Here is an 18,652-nt window from a genome sequence, read left to right on the forward strand (position 1 = left end):
AAGTCAAACATTTCCAGTCAGCCTCTGGAGGGGAGGTGTGCATGTCTTCCTCCCTGCAGTCACTGACAGCTGGGCCTGGTTAGAATGTTGCCTATGAGCTAAACAAAGGTGCGTGCATGTGTGCTAAGCTGCTTCAATCGTGTCCGCCTCTTTGTGACCCCATGCGTTGTAGCCCACCAGGCTCCTCTGTCCATGGCATTCTCTAGGCAAGAATACTGGAGTAAGTTGCCATGCCCTCCTCCAGGGGATCTTCCCAACCCAGGAATCAAACCTGCATCTCTAATGTCTCCTGCATTGGCAGGAGGGTTCTTTACCACCAGCACCACCTGGGAAGTCCCTAAACAAAGGTATTTTACTTTAGAGCTCATTACCTAGGAGGCAGGGTTCCCAAAGATGGGCCATTATGTGTAATTTAAAGCATAATGGCAACATCCCTTTAGTGATGAACTCAGAATACAAAGATTCTCTCCTATTACAATGTTTCCATCATTCTCTATTCAGAAGGGCTCTTCCGTACCACCGGGTACCACCCAGCACATCAACGTGAAGTCACCGGAAGAGACAGCCGCTGTAAATAAAGTCAAACTGGCTGCTAAAGACCCTTGGGAAGCCTCCACAGGCGCTCGCAAGAGCAGTATATCCTTCAGGACTACCACTGTCGATAACTGAACACACGCTGACAGGAAGTAGAAAAATTCTGAAGACTGTCATTTCAATTACCCAGCAGGCATTCGCACGGCAAGCTTCTTTCAGAGTCAGAATATAAATAAGTTGTGTGTGTGTGTGCAAGCCCTTACAAATGAGAAGGAGGAGATGGGAGAATAAAACTTGACGATTACCCCTCTGCCAGGTTTTTGTTTTTTTTTTTTTTTTTTTCACCAAAGCAGGAAGCAGCAGACCCACTCCAGAGCCTCCTGGTGGTGAAATCTGAGGCCTCGCGGGAGCCAGGACCCATTAAGCGTTTGTTGTGCTGAGTGACAAGGCTGGAAGCAGCATGGGAGCGGATGATGAATAGATGCCCCGGCATGGCAGCAACCTCAATGAGCCTCCCGCGGCCCGAAGTTGATTCTCCATATCATAATGGAATCAGACACTTGCCAAGAAATCGACAGGAGGGAGAAAGAGTTTATAAAACACGCGCACGCTACTCGTCCTGTGGCTGCTGTTCTGAAAGAAAGACGGGAGACCAAACATGGTGAAGAATTCAGTGACACCGACATGTTGTGGCACATGGTGAGATGGGCTAGGTTTTCTTTTCAGGCTCCACTGAGAATCAAAGAAGCCGAGAAACGGTGGACATAGAGGATCTCTGAATAACTACATCAGAAATACGGTACTTGATGAGACGTCTTCTCAGTTCAAATCCCTTCAGTCATTGTCCTGAATGGTGCTCCAGACCAAAACCAAGTATTTCTGGGCAAGTGTCTTTACCTACCTATGTAGAGGAATAAAAACTATTTATCAAGAATGCATTTGTAGCAGGCACAAACTGTTTTACAAACCGGATTCCATTTAACCCTACCTTCAAGGTGGGCCTAACTCGACCCTTAGCACACGTGGAGAGACTGAGCCTGAAACAGAAGGGTTCAGTGACTTGCCTGAGGCAGCCCATGCATCGTAATTTTTGATGCATTGCAAAGTAAATTGCTGTCATCTGTACACTTCTCCTGAAGAACTCAGCATACATATCATTAGCTAGAGCTATTTCTTTATATGTTTTTACTTTTGAGATAAAATTTACACACAATGAAATGCCCAGATCTGAAGTGCACACTCACTGTGTCTTGACAAATTTGTACACTGTTTAACCAAACCTCTATCACTATATGGAGTGATTACATCCTTATAGTGGTATTACCTCCCCCCCAGAAAGTTCCCCTCTATCTCAATAAATTTCTACTCCCAACTCCTGGAGGCGAAGGAGATGTGATAATGTGCAGATGATGGATGGTATCAGATCCACTGGTCTCAGCAGATACTCCATCATCTGGAAGCATCTGAACTCAAGAGAGCAGGAGGCTGGCTCATCAGAGGTTCACAGAAGCTACCTGGTGAGGAGTAACCTCCCGCAGCGCAGCTGTGCTGTCTGCCAGGATTTGGTAGGTGTGCCAGACTGCTGGCAGATGTGTGGCACTGTGTCCACAAGTGCTAGAACACACTGGCACACCCAGAGCTGTGAACACACGAGCAAGAGTCATCGGCGCCATCTTGGTGCTGGCGGTCACACCTGAGTGCAACAAGTAACTCCTTGGTACTTCATAACAGCCCAGAAGTACCAGGGAGTTAACGTCAAGAAGTCAGCTTGGACCCATGGGGCACACGAGCCAGTGAAACAGTGCTTCCCATTTGTCCTTCCAGGCAGACAGTTCTGAGATGCATTTCATAAGGCTCCTGAGAAGGTCCTGGTCAAACCAGACACCAGTCACCACCAACAGTGGTAAAACTGATGATGCGTCCTGAACTGGTTTTCCCTCTTCTCCTGTTCTCCACATCCCTCACTCTTGCCCACTGGGATTACTTCCCAAATAAGTATTACTTCCCAAATAAGCTTGGGAAGATTACTTCTCAAGCCTCTGTCTCTGGCTCTGGTGTGAGTGCGTGTGTGTGTGTTGTGTTGAGTGGGGAGCAGAACGAAGACTAAGACAACTCTGTAGTATTTGTTGTTGCCTGTTTATTTATTAAGGTATAATTTTATACACTAAAACCCACAGCTCTTAAGTGTCCAGTTTGGTGAGTTTTGACAAATACATATACATCCATGTAACTGATACCCCCCCCCCCCATCACTGTAGTCTTGTCTGCGCCCGAGAAAATCCCCTTGTACTCTTTTTCAGTCCAGCCCCAGCCCCAGCCCCCAGAAGCAACCACTATTCACATATCTATTGCTGTAGATTCGTCTTGTCTGTTTTGAACTTTATATAGGTAGACTAAATGGGCCATATAGTCATTGTGATGGTGGATGGAAAAGAACAGAAAATTCTTTGTCACTCTCTGACAAGAGGTCGGGTCTATTCCCCTTTCTCTTGAATCTGGCTGACCCTGTGACTTGTACTGACGACAGAATGCTGCAGAAGTGCTGTGACCCCACAGCTGTGATTTACGGAGTGTGTAGCCCTGGTGTTCTCAAGCCTGGACGCCCGCTCTGGGTGGGGGGTGCTGGCAGAAGTGTTGGCAGCAGCTGGAGAAGGGCCATGAAAGTCTGAAGCAGCGTGTAGGTGTCCAATAGGGCATCAGGACGCGGGAGATGCAGCTAACATGGTACTTAAAGGGCGCCCAAAATCTCTGAAAATAAGAAAGGTGGAAAATATGAGTCAAGCAGGCAATTCAAGGAGCCAGGAAGAAAAGACAGCAGAGTAAAGCTTAAGAAAGTGAGATAAAAGAAATAACAAAGGCAAATGCAAAAACTCATGAAATAGACAACAGAGAGCATCAAAAAAACAAGTTTTTTCTTTGAAAAACTTTAGCCAAGAAAAAAGGTAAAAACACGCATCAAGAATGGAAAAGGGGATCTAACTCCATGTGGGAGACATTTAAAAATTATTTATAACTACTATGGGGACTTCCCTGGTGGTCCAGAGGTTACAACTCCACTCTTTCAATGTAGGGAGAACGGGTTCAAGCCCTGGTTGGGGAACAAGGATCCCACATTGCTGCAGGTTGTGGCCAAAAGTGGTAAAGAATCTGCTTGCTGATGCAGGAGACGCAGGTTCAATTCCTGGGTCGGGAAGATTCCCTGGAGAAGGAAATGGCAACCCACTCCAGTATTCTTGCCTGGGAAATCCCATGGACAGAGGAGCCTTATGGGCTACAGACCATGGGGTTGCAAAAGAGCTGAATGCGACTTGGTGACTAAACAACAACTATAAGCAGCTTCCTGTGACTACATCTGAGCCTCACTGGGGAGACGGGGAGGTGCAGCCGGCACCAGGCGGTGGAAACAGCAGGAGGGCCCGGACAGGCCGAGGGGGCAGGAAGACGCACCCCACTCCCCCCGGGAGGGGCTGAATTATAATTTTCAAAAGTTGAACACAGCACTTTCACACATAAAATGGACATATGTAAGTCACTGTTTCCAGCTCATTAATTAATGAGGGAGCTGATAAGATGTTAAGACCAGCTGAAAGGAAAATCTGAAAATCAGCCATGTGGACAGGCAATCTGGAACGCTAGACCAAACTTGCTAACAGATGCAGAACTGGTTGATGGGGCAATAAGAGGTAATGTTTGAGGCCGTCTTTTCCAGGTGACAGGAGCCAATCCTATCTGTGTGGGACGAGATCCATTTGCATCGTTGTGGACAGGAACTGTTTCCATTTTCTACAGCCCAATTTCTCCCCAATCTAAGGTGTAGAACAGCCTCTTCAAAAGAAAGACAAAGGTCCAGGCAACCCCTGGGGATGGGCCACATCTGGCCCGCCCAGTGTCTCCTGGCCCATTTGCAAGTCGGGTGATTTCTCTAGACGGAGGATTATCTTGGTCTGTTTACACCTGCAGGACAGAGAGCACCTCGATCCAGGATGTTAGAATGACCCATGCAATGTTGAAAGATCCGGATCCCAGGCCACACCCTGGACCCTTCAAAATCTGTCTCTCTTGTCAGTGGTGCCTGGTGGCAGAATATTTATTTATTGTTTACTTATTTGACTGCACCAGGTCTTGGTTGCAGCATGCAGAATCTAATTCCTTGACCAGGGGTAGAAACAGGGCCCCGGCTTTGGGAGCATGGACCACCAGGGAAGTCCAGAGAAGTCTCTTATTTTTTTAATATTTTATTTATTTACATCGGACCCCTTGTGTGGCACACGGGAATCTTAGTTCCCTGGCCAGGGATCAAACCTGGGTCCCCTCCCCTGGAGTTTTAACCACTGGACCACCAGGGAAGTCTGCATCGGGATGTTTAAAGCGCCAGGTGATTTGGAAGTGCAACCGAAGTTGAGAAGCACTGCTCAGAGGACATCCAAGCAGGAGCTACAGGCTAGCAGCCCACCCTCCACTCCAACCCCCTCCTCACCCCCTCCCAGCCTCATCCTCTTCCCCAGCCTGCCCATCCCTCCTCTCCTCTCCCCGGGCCTGGCATCCCTGTGCATTGGGAGCCAGTCACCCCTACCGCCACGCAGACGGGGCCGAGGACATCTCCCCTTCCAAAGCCCCCTCCCCCAGAGGTTAGTCCCAGGAGACGGCCTCTTGAAAGTGTTTTGCTCCTGTACACAGAAGCAACCACAGCTTGAGAGCAGCAAATGAGAAGAAATCTATCATCCTCAGGAAATTGGTTCCGGCCGCCCTGCCGAGTCACAGCAGTCAGACGGGCCCTTCAAGTGGCCGGCGAAATGAATAGGTTTAATAGTGCGGCACCAGCTGTCCCCAGGACACTTGTAAGCACTAGGTGGGCGGGCTGTGGGGCTGCCCCTACCTCTCTGGCAAGGGCTTAGATCGGGCACTTGGGGGCCTCGGTCCCCAGTGGCTCCTTTCACAAAAAGCAGGATGGAGCTGATCTCCTTTCAGACTCCAGATACGTTTTCAGCCAGGCTCACGTCCCATCCTGGGAGCAACCTGGAGGGGCTGACTGGGAGGGCAGGGCTGGCCTTGACTGGAACTGGCCAGCTTTTCTGGCAGCCAGAACCCTGAGCAAGCTGACCAGAGGATGGAAGGCGGGAGCAATGGCGGGTTGGGAGTCCTGCCCCTGGAATGACCCTGAAGACATCCCAGATCCCTGCAGACCGTGATGGCAATCAGGCAGTTGAGGACACCCACTAGCATTTGTCCAGTGATCTCAGGCAAAAGAGCAGCATAGTAATACCTAGGCCCTGAGGTGGCACTGAAGATCAGATGACCCCAAAGACAGGACAGCCAGCCTCCACAGTGTGAGCTCACTCCCTCCCTCCCTGGACACCTGAGAATCAGGGCAAAGGCTTGACTCGCATGCAGGTCTCAGACGTGCCCCTTCCGTGGTGGCAGCCACACGTGACCACTGGGACTCAGAGTGGGGCTGGGGCAAACCCAGACGAGCCGCGAGTGTAAAATACACACTGGGTTCTGAAGATCCAGTTTTTTAAAACAGTAAAATGTCTCACTAATAATTTTTGCACGACTGCACATTGAAGCCATCTGTGGTGCGTGTGCGTGTGTGCTAAGTAGCTTAAGTTGTGTCCAACTCTTTGCAACCCCATGGACAAAGGAGACACCAGATTCCTCTGTCCACAACATTCCCCAGGCAAGAATACTGGAGTGGGGTGCCATGCCCTCCTCCAGGGGATCTTTCTGACACAGGGATTGAACCCAAGTCTTTTATGTCTCCTGTATTGGCAGGCGGGTTCTTTACCACTAGCGCCAACTGGGAAGCCCATTGTTGGCATACTGAGTTAAATAAATTATTACAAGTAATTTCACGTTTCACTTTTTCAACATGGCTATCACCAATCTAAAATTTTTTGTGTGGCCTGCGTTGCCTCCAATACTGTCAGGAGTCCTCAGGGCCACCACGGGACTCTGTTCCGGCCCCAGCTCCTCGGTGTGCCAGCTGCCACGGCTGCAGAGCCCCAGGCTGACTCCTTGAAGCCCACACTACACAGTGGACCACAAGGCGCGGCAAACTCTAACGCAACACCCCTGGGCGCCTCTGCCCCACCTCGCCCCCCACCATCCCCGCGGCCACCTTCTCTGCACGTGTGAGCAATTCCTCAGAACTGCAGGCCACACTCTGCCCCATCTTTGCTTGGGGAGACTTTGTGAATGGCTCTGGGGACTGAAAGGCCTGTTTTCCAAGAGGTTTCCACTCCTGAGGACTCAAACTTCCTGGCCCTTGCTCTGTACAACCTGTTACGCTGGTGGTACCTTCCCAGCCCCACGCCCACTTCCTCTCACAGGGCTGTGCAGAGGCTTTTGCCTTGGTTAGGGTTGCCAGATAAAATACAGAATACCTGATGAGATCTGAATTCCAAACCAACAACAGAATTTTTTGGTCAGTATATCGCATGCAATATTTAGGCTATACTATAAAAAAAATTTTTTTATCTGAAATTCAAACTTAACTTGGGCAGCCTGTTTTGATTTGCTACACTCGGCAGCCCTGCTTGGACTACATCTCTGGAGTGGGGTTTGGGTGTGTAGTGCTAAGAGCGTCCACTCCGGGTTCAGGGTCTGACTCTGCCAGTTCTGTATCCCTAACCTCAAGGCCTCAGTTCTTTCATCTGCACGATGGAGATGACAATCAGGGTTCCTGCTTCACATGATTGCTGTGGGGTGAGATGAGAGCAGCCACAAGAAACCTGGCCTGTCTGAAGTACTCCCCTGCTGTGAGGAAAAGGGGACACAGCAGCGGGCCAAGGTACAGCCGCCAAAGCCAGGGCAGGATGCTCTCCTCCCTGCAAAGGTGTGCTGGGGGTGTCAGGTACAAGGCAGCACACTGCCCATGACGCTGCAGCTCAAACTCTGGGACCCCTGGGACCCCAAGGGGAAGGGTCCTGCTGGGGGGGTTTGGAAGGCAGCCTCTGTCTGCTGAACCCTGGGACTGCTCGAGCCCCTGACCTCGGAGTGAGGACAGACAGGGCCACTCAGAGAGGTGACAGGGCTTCGCCAGGTTCTCCTGGGCCTCTCTGAACCACTACACTGGAAGAGATGAGTGGAAATCACCCAGCTAAGCATCAGGCAGCCTGCCAAGCACTCCTGGGCTTGTCTCCTCCTCTGGATCGTGACTTCTGCAAGCCATGTGGGGACAGAGGTGGTAACACAGGGTGTAAGCCTGACAAGGCCGGTACAGCAGGCTCTGGAGGGCCTTGAATGCCAAATTAACTCTATAGAACTCACGTGACAACGTGTGTATCACGAGCGTTTGCCTGAGCCTGGAGTCAGGTGCACAGCCACTGACGGCAAGCCCCAGATTATAGCTTGGCCTGGCCTGGGGGCCTTTCTATACCGCAAAAAACTTACGACCACATCAGCAAGATGGCCTGACAGTCTGACGATGGCGCTACCACCATCACAGCTCAAAACACAGGCTGGCTTTCTGCCGGGAGCCGGCATATTGCATATTGAGTGCATATTGCATATTGCATATTGAGTGCAGCACTTTCCACAGCATCATCTTTCAGGATCTGGAATAGCTCAACTGGAATTCTATCACTGCTGGGAGCCAGCGTGAGGAGCTCCACCCATGACAAAGGTCATGAGGAAGGAGGCTCGGCATATGCAAAGGCGGGATCTAGCCTCAGGAGTCCCCCTGGAAATTCTCGAGCGTCTACCCCCAAAACCAGAGTCTGCCTACTTTCTGCTTTGTGCTCTCACCTACACCTCTAACTTTACGGGGGGCTGTCCCCCGCTACCTCTCTCTGAAAAAAAGAGTTAACTTACAGCTCCAGTTAATAAAGTTCCTGGGTGTGATAGTGTTTCAACCTACAAACTCCTTTGGAAGTCCTCTAGCCTGCCTGAATAGGATTTTCCGGCCACATGTGATTGCTCAGAGCCTCCCAACTGTGAGAGGCAGGAGATGTTCTAAACTGTCTAAACACAGATTCCTTTGAGCAGTTAAGATTGATTAAAAATTGTATTGGTGAAGGGTTTTTCACTTGTTGGGCCAATGTTTGCTGCTAAGTCTCCATATCCCTTACCTGCTGTGTCCCTGGCAGTGTATTGATTAATATAATTGGTGTAAGTAGTAGCTTTAATGTTTGTAACCTGGGACCCTTGAGTTAATTCTTTTTCTCATTGTAGCCCACCACACCTTTGCCCTATAGGAATGCAACTTTAATGCTTTTGGAGGGTGGCACCTGACTAATCACCTTTAGAGAAAAATAAGTTTTCTGAAGAAAGGGTCTTAAAATGTTAACAGGCCTCTGGGCCAGAAGATGATGCAAATCACCTAAACTTTTGCATATGATAAGTTTGCAGGAAGAAAGCCTGGCTTACTGCATGACTCTACCCCTTCCCCCATTATCCTCTATGCATAACTTAGGGTATAAAAACTACTTTGGAAAATAAAGTGCAGGCCTTGTTCACCGAAACTTGGTCTCCCCATGTCGTTCTTTCTCTCACCTTCTGGCTGAATTATTCAGCTTCTTTTCTCCACTGAATTTCCTCACTGAGCTATCCTCATTCTATTACTCTTTATATCCTTAATTAACATTTAATTAAGCAGTTGTTTCCTGATCCTCGCCGACGCCATCCCCGCTTCCAATTCCCTGGATCCACCGGGGCTGGACCCCGGCAGTTTTTCTTCTCCACATCAACAGAGGGAGAAATATTCGAAGACACTGGGACTTGGGAGAATCCCTGCTGGGAAGTAAGGCCCCACCCCGTGCCAGCAGAGCCCCCAACCTCTGTTAACACAAAGCCCCCAGGTCCTGTGATGTGTATGCGCCCTGGGTGTGTGCTGGGGATGGGGGTTCCTCACCCACTGAGAAGCCTGGGTGAGTCGGGTGCTCAGGGACTAAGTCACAGGTCCAGGGCACTAGCAGCCGGGAGGGTGTGTGACCTTGAGCTACTCTTCGGTTGGAAACTGAGCAGCTCACTGTGCCCCCTGGAGGCCAAGGGCACACGCTCAGCAGGTGGTCACTGAGCGCAGAAGCCATGACATGTACGAAAAGTCTCCTTGGGGTCTGACTCCTTTCATTTATATTCAAACAAAACAGGATCTTAAGCAGGTCAGCATCCAAAAATTATGTAGATAAGAATGAAATCAGACAAACTCAGAAAATGCTAAAACACAACTACTATATTTCAGGCACAGAGAACCAGGCAGAAACAAACTCAGCAGGTGTTCACTCGGCAAGCACACACCTCCTCCAGTGAACTCACCTGCAAACAAAGTACAGTGCATCAGTTCTTCGTTCAACTTCAGCAAGTCTGAATATTCAGAGAATGTAAAACTGTCTTAATACGATAAAATACCCTTCAAAACCTAAAATCTACCTTCCACCCAGAACATGATGTGGCTGGTGCCCACCCTGCAGCGACCCAGCGGCCCCCCTCCTTCCAAGCCTACAGGCTCCAATCCAGTGGCTTCCTAACAACCCCCCCCCACCACTCCAAGCACACCGGGCCATCCACCCACCACCATGTGGGGCCCTCAGAAACTTGCCCACACCAGGCACAGTAAACTGCCCTCTGACAACCCCCATAACTCAAGACCAGCCTGCCTATCCCTCCATTCTCCTCCCATTCTCTCTCACTGGGTAGTCCTCCAGTTTGGCCCCAACTCTTTAGCTCCCCAATCCTCTCACTTTCATGCTTCCCGCTTTCTGTCACGTTTCATCAGCTGGAAACGGCCTTCACTTCCTCACAGGGTGACATCCTGCCGGGTCCACTGGAAACTCGCCTTGCTGGGGTCCGGCACTTCCTGCTGTCTACCTCTCTGCACCCCAAACCCCGGAAGGCCAGGGACCACACTTTTCTTGACGTTCCCTCCGGAGCAGAGACATAACACTTTGACCACTGTAGGTACTTCAACGTGATGAAGGATCGCTTCTCCATCAGTGTGCTGACAAAAAAACGGGCAAAGACGAGAGGAGGAACGATGCTTCACGGAGTAAGCTGAACCACACCAAGGAAATAAAAATGAAACCGTTCCACTAGTGGTTACTGTGTGAGATCCCAGCAAAGACCAACAGGAAGATTCTCTCCAAGTGAAACTCGTCTCGGCCTCTGTCCAGGAAGTGAAAGGGCTCAGGTGTCACGATTCCAGTAAGGGTGGCACTGCCCTTCCAGTAATTTCTAGACCTGCACTGTTCCACGCAGCAGCTGCTAGGCACACGTAGCCATTTACATTTAAATTAACATTTCAGGGACTTCCCTGGTGGTCCAATGGTTAAGAATCCACCTGCCAGTGCAGGGGACACGGGCTCGATCCTTGGTCCAGGAAGAGTCCCACATGCCACGGACCAACTAAGCCCATGCGCCACAACAAAGACCCCGTGCAGCCAAAAAAATAAATAAATAAAACAAAATTTCACTCCAGGATTGTGGCCACCCTACTGAACAGTGCAGATATAGGCCATTTCCAACATCACAGAGAGTTCTGCTTGACTGCTGCTCTGTACACAGGGCTCTTTTGAAATAACAGTTTTTAGCACATTATCTTGTTTAAAACCCACACTGAAAAAAAAAAAAAAAAACAACCCACACTGACCTCTTATAATCCTCAGGACAAAGCTCCGAATCCTCAAATGAGCTGCAGGCCTTGTGTGGCCTGTCCCGCCCCCACCTTTTCAGCTTCTTTTCATGCCATTTTCCACTTTACGTTCTGGGCTACAGTGGGCTTTTTTCAGTTCCTCCACTAGCCAGTACTAGCTAGGCCAATGGACCTCTGCACATGCTGTCCCCTGGCCTTCCCAGCAAACTACACATCCTTCAGAGCCCACTCTGGGTCTCATCCTCAGGAAAACCTTCCAGTCTCCATTAGGTTCTTTGAGACACGCATTCTTGTAAAACTGTGCTTTCCTTCAGAGCATTAATATCAGCTTGAATTATACTCTCGTTAGGGTTATTTCCCCAACTAGGCTGTAGTTTCCTGAGAACAAGGTCTGTAACATCTCTGTGTCCCTAACACTTAGCTCGGTGCCTGGCCAAAGTATCATAAAGTATTGAATAAAACATATACGTGAACACTGTCTATAGGTTTTTTTCTTTCAACGAACGTTCTGTTTGCAGTATCATACATGATCATCAAACTGCTGCTAGAATGTTCACACCTGTTACTGCAAATTCAAAACCCAGGAAAAAGTTCTCCTAGGAATTTACTTTAGGTCAGGGTTGGGCTGCCTGGTACAAGGTTGCACCCACAACTGGGCAGGTTCAACAACACAGGAGCCTCTCCCCAGACCATTGGCCTCAGGACCCTGCGTCTCCACCCTTGACCTACCTGGACCCCCCAAACTGACATCACTCCGAATACGCTCTGGGCTCGCCGCAGAGGAGTAGCAAAGATTGCAATGCCTTCATCCAACCGCCGGGGGCCAGAGAGCTCTCATCTTCTCATAAAACCCTGGGGAAAGAGATCCACGTGCTCTAGGAGAATAAACCCCACGTCCGAGGTCTGGGGCGGCGGCCGGGAGGAGCTACCCCACGCCCAAGGTCAGGGGCGGCGGCCGGAGTAAGTTTCATGGATGTTTACACACACCCTAAACCTCATGCTGCCCTTCCAGCCCCGGATCCAATACCTTTCTAAAGGGTGCAGCGCCTCCTACTGTAGCCCCTCACCCTGATCCTGGTGCCTGAGTTTGGCCTCTTGGTCCAACACCCAATTTCTATGCTGGGAACGATTCCTGAAGTCCGGTTGCCGGGAGCTTCGTCAGCGCCCCAGGGCGGAAACTGGCGTCGCGGATCAGCGTCATTCTGCGGGTCTGGGGTTGGGCCAGCGGGTGGGAGCGAGCCAGCACAGCCCCTCTGACACCACAGAACACGTGGCGGCCCTGCCTTCCCAATCTACAGTCAAAAGCAGGTCCGAACACGCACTTCCGGCCGTAAGTGACGGCTTACCACAGAGACGGCAGCTAGAAGATCTCCTTAGCTCTGAAACTGGGTCCTCCATGGCCGCCTTAAAGGGGCCGCAGCCGCGAGATGTTGGAGAGGAGCGCCCTAGCTTGGAGGGAAGGGCCCTAGAGCAAGTGAAGCAGGAGGCCACCTAGATTTCCGGAATGGAGGCGCATCCCGAGGCAGGGGATAGATACAATGATCACTCCTGTTTTCCGGGTGAAAAGAGCCATGCTTGCAGAGAAGGTGAATTACTCTTCCAAGTTTGGCCAGCGAGGAAGCCATAGCCCTCTCTGTGGCCACAACTGGGCAGGTTCAACAAACAGGAGCCTCTTCCCAGACCATCGGCCTCAGGACACTGCGTCTCCCCACTAAACCTACCTGGAACCCCCCAAACTGACGTCAGTCTGAATATGCTGTAACCAGCAATCTTGGAATCTGCCTTTAGGCTGGGCGAGCACTCTGGTTAGCCACAGGCCCCCTCCACTCCCTACTGCTTTACACCGATTATTCACATTTATACCACCTGCGGTCCCAGGAGGGTGCTTGAATTTGTGACTTGGGGGTCTCCAGGCTAAAACCTCCAATTTATTGGCATTCAAATCCTTCAGAATCTAGCCTTGTTTGCCACCACTCTCTCCCTTCCTCAATTACAGGGAACTTCTCACTATGCCCCCTCAACTCCCAGCTCCGCCAGCTGCAAGTCTTGAAGGACAGGGTTTGTTTTTGCATGTGTAGTTCCTCACAGAGCCCGCACCTGCGTGCTGCCCATTCCAAGTGCTGAGTGACACCGGAGGAGGTGAGGCAAGCAGTCAGACAGACTCTGTTTTGCTACTTACACTGTAGTTTAACTCATGGGCCTCTATTTCTCTGTATGTGACATAAAAAGGCTGCAGCAGGTCCCAGCCTTCATTTATCAGTAAATCTTTGTTTTTAGATGCAATATTTTTCAGAAATCCAGTAGTTAATACAGATAAACTTTTTATTTATTTTTTTTCTTTTTTTGAATCCGCCACGGGTGTACATGTGTTCCCCATTCTTTAAAAAGATAAACTTTTTAAAACCCAACAACAAAGAGACAAAAAAAAAAAAACCCCACCAACCATTTAAAAATGGACAAATAATTCAAACTTATCTCCAAAGAAGACATTCAAATGGCTGATGGTCACATGAAAAGGTGGTCAATGCTGGGACTTCCCTGGTGGTCCAGTGGTTGGGAATCCACCTGCCAAAGCCTGGGACATGGATTCAATCCCTGGTCCAGGAAGATCCCATGTGCCTCAGAGCAGCTAAGCCCACAACTACTGAGCCCGCACTCTACAGCCCTTATGCCACAACTAAGGGAGCCCCAGCACTCAGGGGCCTGTGCTCCACAACAAGAGAAGCTGCCCCAGTGAGAACCCCGTGCACTGCAAGGAAGAGTAGCCCCTGCTTGCTGCAACTAGAGAAAGCCGTGTGACACAACAAAGATCCAGCCCAGCCAAAAATAAGTAAATAGATAATTAAAAAAAAAAAAAAAGATGGTCAGCATTTTTAGTCATCAGGGGAATACACATCAAAACCACAATGAGATGCCATTCATATCTAGAAGCAAAAAATCTGAAAATGAGAACTGATGGGGAACAACACGAGAGAGCCCAGAGGGAGGGAGAAGCCAGATGACAATCAGGAGCTCAGTGTGGCTCCTTCCCTGATGGCTTTCCTAGTGGGGGCGCCTGGTAATTTTCCTGGAGAAATGCCTGGGATGGGAGGGCGTGTGCCTAGAATAGCAGGAATGCCTGGGCTCAATGGAATTTTTAGCGATCCAGAGATTTTTTTGAAGCCATGCAGGATCCAGAAGTTACTGTGACCTTCCGGGATATGGCCCAGAACCCAGCAAAGATGTCAAAATATCGGAGCAACCCAAAGGTTATGAATCTCATCGGTAAATTGTCAGCCAAATTTGGAGGTCAAGCATAAAGCCCTTCTTTTAATTTTATTTTATCTTTTGGGGTCTTTTTGTTTGTTTCTTTTCTCTAGGCATCATACCCTTCTGACAAATAAAGCCCCTGCTGAAGGAAAAGCAACTTAGATCACCTAATGGATGTCACAGTAATAAGAACCAGCATATCTCTGACCGTCTTATGAAGAAAGCTGGGGTACTTTGAAGACAATTCCTACTCCTCTGCCCCAAATGCAACTGAAACATTCTTACAGTGGTTTGCCATTAGGGTGTTCATCAGATAAGTTTTCCTACTAGAAATTAAAAACTTTAAACAATTTTTAAAACTTAAACATATCTAAAACAAAATTTTTAAAGAATAAATAATAAAAAAGAATATGAATGTGTGGAAAAAAGAAACTAGATAAAGTAGGAGATGCTCTGGGGGAACTGAGACAGCCCCGTGAGGCCTTGAGCTGGCCTGGTTCCAGAGGTTTCCTATAAGTTCTGTGGACAGCAGGTACCTCAGATGGTATAGAATCTGCCTGCAAGGCAGGAGACCCAGGTTCAATCCCTGGGTCAGGAAGATCCCTGGAGAAGGGGATGGCTACCCACTCCAGTATTCTTGCCTGGAGAATCACATGGACAGAGGAGCCTGGCGGGCTACAGCCCATGGGATCATAAAGAGTTGGACAGGACTGAGCAGCTAACACGTTCACAGCCCAGACAGCAGAGGGTGCCACCATGGGACACCCCCAGGACTCTTCCAGCTCTCAGGTCCTGGATCTCAGAGTGAAAGGGAGCCCTCCGTAGAGTCAGACACACATCCTGGCCTTGGGGGAAGTTATGGTTTAAGGGAAAGGTTTGCATGAAGCCCAGTGCTAGAAACACTACAGGGAAATAGAGTTCCTGGGAACTAGTGACACGTAACTGTCCAGATCATTCTGCATTATTCCCAGGGAGACAGGGAATGTTCCTCCAGTGGAACAGTCTCTAGAACACTGGACATTAAACAAACACGTCTTTGTGTCCTGTCCTATTTCCATCTGCTGAAATGCTACCTGGATGTGGGTTCTTTTTTTAATATATAACTTTTTGTTTACTTATATTTATTCTTTACTATACTGGGTCTTTGTCGCTATGCAGGCTTTTCTCTAGTTGTGGCAAGTGGGGGCTACTCTTCGTTACAGCGCAAGGGCTTCTCACTGGTGGCTTCTCTTGTTGCAGAGCACGGGCTGTAGGCACATGGGCTTCAGTAGCTGTGGTGCTTGGGCTCAGTAATTGTGATTCTAAGGCTCCAGAGCACAGGCCCAATAGTTGTGGTGCATGGGCTTAGTTGACCCACCGCGTGTGGGCTCTTCCCAGACCAGGCATGGAACCTATGTTTCCTGTATTGGCAGGTGGATTTTTTTACCACTGTGCCACCAGGGAAGCCCCTGGATGTGGGTTCTTAACACTGAAACTTCAGCTTTTGTCTGTGACTGCACCTCTAGAGAACAGTCTCAATTTTTTCTTTTCCTTTTTAACCATGTCATGTGGCTTGCAGGATCTTAGTTCCCTGACCAGGGATCGAATCTGGATCCTGGCAGTGAGAGTGAGACAGGAGATAGGCCCCAGGGTGAGCAGCTGGAATTCATTTCCTGTGGACAGAAGCTCCATAACAGCAGGAGCGAGAGAGCAGGCTGGGCCCTGCCCCAGATAAGAGATAAAAGACCACACATTCCTCATTCTTGAAGTCAAGGAGACCTTCCTGACTACACATGCGCAGAAAGGCTCCTTGGAGGTCAAAAAGGGAGAAGGGCGCTTCCCCACAATAAGTAATGCCAACCCACCCCTAGGCCTCTTTGCTAGAATCCATCCTGGTTGAGAGATGCACATACATGGGAGCACCCTGAGATATGCCAAATACAGACCAGGCAAAGCACGATGATTGGCCAAAGGAAACCTGGAAGAAATGCCCCATAAAAGCGATTCAAACTACCACAAGGGCACAACTCTCTCTCTCTGAGCCTGACAGTTTGGCCATCCGCATGTACTCTTTTTCCTCCTAATAAATACTTTACAGTTTCATTACTTGTTTCTGTCTTTGTGGGAATTTATTTCTGCAAAGCTGTACAGGCCAGGGCCTTGTCACTGGCCCACTGGTTCCTTGTGGGGTGTGTGTGTGTGTGTGTGTGTGTGTTAGTCGCTCAGTTGTGCCCAGCTCTTTGTGATCCCATGGACTGTAGCCCGCCAGGGCCCTCTCCATGGAATTCTCCAGGGAAGAACATTGGAGTGGGTAGCCATTCTCTTCTCCAGGGGATCTTCCTGACCCAGGAATTGAACCCCGGTCTCCTGCATTGCAGGTGAATCTTTACCATCTGAGCCACCACAGAAGCCCTCCTGGTGGTCTAGGGGCTAGGATTCAGTGCTCTCCCTCCTGTGGCCTGACTTCAATCTCTGGCTGGGAATTGAAACCCTGCTTCAAGCCGCTGCAGGCTGAGGCCACCCAAGATCAAAAGAGCCGAGTCCTAACCACTGGACTGCCAAGGGATTCCCACGACATCAGTCTTCACTAGTTCTCCCACACGACGAGTGTGCTGGGCACCTGAGCAGGTGGTGGAGGGAACCTTCGAACCCACGGGGGGAGACTCCTGAGAACACTCCATGTGGCTGATGGCACTCCCGAACGTGGCTCCTGAAATGTCCCCCAGCTGTCTCCTGATCACTCCGTTCCAGCCCTTCTGTGGGGTTGGCCTCCGCTGGTCGAGGCGTGGTGACAGCGTGCTTATTTTCCCCAAAGAATACATGTGTGTATATATAACAGGCTGCTCTGTCCTATGGATGAGCCTTACCATTTATGATGTTTGTTCCTCTGGATTATGTAAGAGGGTTGAAGCAGGCAGGACTCCAGTCTTTCAAAAAAGATGCTACTTTAATAGTTGCTTAGTCATTGAGTCATGTCTCTTTTGCGACCCCATGGACTGTAGCCCACCAGGCTCCTCGGTCCATGGGATTTCCCAGGCCAGAATACTGGAGTGGATTACCTTTTTCCTTCTCCAAGGGATCTTCCTGACTCAGGGATTGAATAATAGTAGCAGTGCATAATTAAACATATGGTCTCTAAGAAGTCATTTTTCTTATGTTAAAAATGGCCCTGGGACCCAAAAGGACTATAGCAGAAAACAATAAAAAATGAGCTAAAGAGTAGTTCTATCAAGTCAAGATTTTGAGCTGCTTTCTTCATCCACTAGAGGGTGGAATCATACACCAGACTGTGCTCTCTTTTGTAATTTGGCATAGAGTTTTTTTTTATTTTGTGGGAGTTTCTTTGTTTCATTTATTTATTTACTTTATTTTGGGGGTTGGTGGGGTTTTTTTCTTTTTTCGGAATTTAGTCAAGATTTTATTTCATCAGAAAGTTATGCAGAAGACTTAACCTGAGTGGTTGGGCTCTTTCTTAGAAATCTACCGGGGTGTCCCAGCTGCACAGAGGCCCCGGGAAGCATTTATCACGTCACAGGCCAGCTGAACACTTGGCGCTTGGGGATCAGAGCACATTGCAATGAAGCTTTCTGGCCAGAGTCACTCCCAGTGACAACAGGTGGTTCTACTCAGCATGAAAGATTTTCTTTGATGAGGAATCCAGTGCAACACATACCAGAATTTGAAGTCCCAGATAGGGTAAGGGTTTAGAAGTATCTCTGGCCAGAACATTGCTCATATTTGACATTGAAAGGTACAAATCAAGACCAAAAGAAGTTTGTACAGAGCCAGTGTGGTTCAGATGGCTTATTAATATCTGCTGGGAAAATGCTGTTGATCTGGAAAAAAAAAGTTACAACTCTGAAAGTGTAATTTTAAGTAGAGTACTATATGTTCTCTGGTTTATGAACCTGGTGACAGTTTTCTGATGGATTGAACAAATATGGAACACTCACTGCTGGCTGAGTGAGACCAGGACAGAAAGCAAGACAGAGGTAACTCATCTTCGGGGAGCTGACATTCTAGTGCAGGGGAGACAGTGAAATCATTAGAGTCCCGGGGTCACGTGATTGTGAAGGGGGAGTGGAGGATGGGGAGAAATCTGGGCTAGGAAGGAGTGGAGGGTGAGGTTTGCAATTTCACTTATTGTTTTTTATTTATTCCCCACCCATGCCTGCACTGCTCAGCCTGTTGGATCTTAGTTCCCGGCCTGGGACTGAGATGAGTGACTTGGAAAAATGTTTAGATGTGATGAGTAAAGTTCCTAGGACAAATGACCTTCTTCACAAATGAACACCCTTTGCC

At 49.2% G+C, this 18,652-nt stretch overlaps 1 long non-coding RNA gene and 1 other non-coding gene across 4 annotated transcripts; both read right to left on the reverse strand.

Moving 5' to 3' along the window:
- Positions 1-9,688: 9,688 nt before the first annotated feature.
- On the reverse strand, positions 9,689-12,986 carry LOC129648683 (uncharacterized). Of its 3 annotated transcripts, none has more exons than XR_008712821.1 (4): positions 12,844-12,986; positions 11,852-11,974; positions 10,215-10,471; positions 9,689-9,789 (listed from the first exon to the last, which is right to left on the reverse strand). It is a non-coding gene; the product is annotated as an uncharacterized LOC129648683 (long non-coding RNA). The 3 variants fall into 3 exon arrangements; XR_008712822.1 differs by lacking the exon at positions 12,844-12,986 and adding an exon at positions 12,190-12,454; XR_008712820.1 differs by lacking the exon at positions 12,844-12,986 and adding an exon at positions 12,150-12,453.
- LOC129651939 (small Cajal body-specific RNA 16) lies at positions 11,629-11,815 on the reverse strand. The gene has a single exon (XR_008714431.1). It is a non-coding gene; the product is annotated as a small Cajal body-specific RNA 16 (non-coding RNA).
- Positions 12,987-18,652: the final 5,666 nt, after the last annotated feature.

This window comes from Bubalus kerabau, chromosome 4 (assembly GCF_029407905.1).
Source record: "Bubalus kerabau isolate K-KA32 ecotype Philippines breed swamp buffalo chromosome 4, PCC_UOA_SB_1v2, whole genome shotgun sequence".
In the NCBI taxonomy this organism is placed as follows: domain Eukaryota; kingdom Metazoa; phylum Chordata; class Mammalia; order Artiodactyla; family Bovidae; genus Bubalus; species Bubalus kerabau.